General features: G+C 64.4%; 1 protein-coding gene across 4 annotated transcripts in view; it reads left to right on the forward strand.

The window, feature by feature from the left end:
- PTP4A2 (protein tyrosine phosphatase type IVA, member 2) overlaps nucleotides 1-385 on the forward strand; it is a 23,683-nt gene that overhangs the window by 3,324 nt on the left and 19,974 nt on the right. The window contains exon 1 of one of the 4 annotated variants that reach the window (XM_014946576.1): nucleotides 1-29. The exons of 2 other annotated variants lie outside the window; for them this stretch is intronic. The gene's annotated coding sequence lies outside the window, so the exon portion shown is untranslated. Of the gene's footprint in view, nucleotides 30-50; nucleotides 69-385 lie in introns of those variants that run through there. One more of the 4 variants, XM_014946579.1, reaches the window with a different exon arrangement.

Here is a 385-nt window from a genome sequence, read left to right on the forward strand (position 1 = left end):
GAAGAACGCCGACGCGATCAATGCCCAGGGTGAGGGGCCGCGGCGGGGAGAAAGCCGGGGGGCTTCGGGTGAGGAGGGACCGCGGGAGGCCCGAGCTCCCGCCCCGGGGCGGTCCGGGCTGCGAGGGGGGCGAACAGTGGGTCAGGGGCGACCCGTGAGGGTCCCTCTTTGCTACTTGGGGAGTTTTGAAGGGATCCCGCGGCCTGTGGGGCTCATCCTGGTTTAGGTTAGTAGCCCCTGTCTGTAGGTTCTGGGTGCTTTGTGGGGTGTCCCTTCTACCTGTGGAGCTGGTTTGGGGGTTCAGAGGGGAGGTCATTGCCTGTAGGATTGCAACAGTGGGGGGATAAGGAGATTGCAAAGGAATTGGTGTGGGTGATTGGGGGGG

Source organism: Calidris pugnax, unplaced genomic scaffold (genome assembly GCF_001431845.1).
Source record: "Calidris pugnax isolate Ruff unplaced genomic scaffold, ASM143184v1 scaffold113, whole genome shotgun sequence".
Taxonomy (NCBI): Eukaryota; Metazoa; Chordata; class Aves; order Charadriiformes; family Scolopacidae; genus Calidris; species Calidris pugnax.